Below are 1,860 nucleotides of genomic sequence, written 5' to 3'. Positions count from 1 at the left end.
AGGGTGGGTGGAAAGACCGCATAAACGTCCGCGCCCCCGCCCCACTTCCCCAAACGGCTCCAGCGCGCTCCGAATCTCCAAATGACCCGCGATTCATTGTCCCCGAAAGTAGCCAAACAGCACCCCAGATTCATTTGGCAGACCCTAACCAATAAAAAACGGCAACCAAGTCTCCTCCGAGCTGGGTCTTTATTTTTAATTCCACTTTCAATCCTGCTCCTTACGCGGCCTGACAGAGCCGACGTTCTGCACAACTCTCCATTCCGAAGAGTCGTCTCGTGACCGATGCTGTCTTACGGAAATGCATGATGTGGATTTTTTCAAAAATATTCAGTTTTGCCCTTGATGAAAAACTCAAGTCTCTCTGGTCCCCAGGTGCAAGGTAGCTTTTTGAGAAGTCGGTCCACCTCAAGCTTTCAATTCCCCTCCTCCTCCCCGGAAAATTGAAGCAAGATTTTCCAGAGAGGACCCGCGGGGTGGGGGGTGGAGTGGCTAATATTAACGCGGGAGAGCTGAGCAAAAAAGAAAACAATGGTGATAGGAAAATGCTCTAGGGACCCTCGGCTTTTATGGGAGAAAAATGTAATTGAGGAAAAAGTAGATTTGCAGTCTTTGCTCGGTCCCAGACTGTTAGACCGGGAAAGGAGATAAGAATATTAATAATTGAAGCGACATCACATACTTTTGTTAAAGGCCTTCAGAAAACAGACTCCAAGTATTCTTTTATTACTTATGGTTCAGAAGTTTGTTTTGTTTCTTAAAAGGGGGGAAAGGAGAAATAAAAGTATTGCTTAAAAGTTTCTTACCAAATTCTCCTTCATACACGAAGTAGCAAAGTAAGAATTTACACTCTAAAGAAGCTATTTAAACAGACACACCCTCCAATCCTAATCAAAACTAAGGTGTTCTGAAGACCATCCCCTCTCTTCGCAAACCCGCAGCCACACACTGAGGCTGAATCTGGCCGCTCTGAGGGCTTAAACGTTGTCTAGGACGAGATGAAAGCGCAAGACTATGAGCAACATACTTTTGCCTTTCTCATCGCCTCGGCTTCAAATCTAGTTGCAACTCATACGCTTTTGTGCTGCTCAAATGTTCCTTCTTTATCTCAATGAGAAAACTTTTCGCAAAGGGAGCGCCTCCCGCTAGATCCGTCAGCCCCAGGCTGCCGGGGAGCGGCTGCGGTCCTGGGCGAGGCCCGAGAGGTGCGCTTTGCAGGAGAAGGACTGAAACCTCCCGCCTCCCAGACCCGCTTCCCCCTCGGCGGCGTGGTGCAGAAAGAGATGTAACCTGAATCTTTGTTTAGGTTTTGGTTGGGAAGCGAGAATTAAAAAGCCAGGGCAAAAGCGGAGAGCAGATTTTTTTTTTAACCCAAAAGTTAACAGGGCCATTCCCAATGATTTCCCCCCCCCCCCCCCCTTTAATACTGAATCTGGACTAAGTCGGCTTGTCCTGATAAAGATCTTAACGTGTAGAGAAGGCGGGTTTTCCTGCAGGAGGTGAGGCTCTTCCTCCAGGAAAAGACTTTCTCCCCCCCCCCCCCTACACACACACACACACCCTTCCCTCCCTTGATGTAAGGTTCCACCCTCTGGAAAACAAACTCCCCCCCCCCTTTCCTTTTCCTGGAGGGACAGACCTCAGCGAAGTTGGGGAGAAAAACCTCTTAAGAGGAGTCTGTCTACCCGAGCACGGGTAGGGCCGGGGCGGCCTCTTCGGGGGAAGACTGGCTGGTAGCTTCTCCCCCTTCGGGGTGTCCGCTTTTATCAGCGCCTTGGGGCGGGGGCGGGGGCGATCGGCGGACGCGGGCAGCCTCGGACCCTCCGGAGTTGGTCTGAGACAAGCAGCGCTCGCAGTGCC

Source organism: Cnephaeus nilssonii, assembly GCF_951640355.1.
Source record: "Cnephaeus nilssonii genome assembly, chromosome: 7".
Lineage (NCBI taxonomy): Eukaryota > Metazoa > Chordata > Mammalia > Chiroptera > Vespertilionidae > Cnephaeus > Cnephaeus nilssonii.
The sequence above is the reverse complement of the archived record's forward strand: the minus strand, read 5'-3'. Positions refer to the sequence as shown.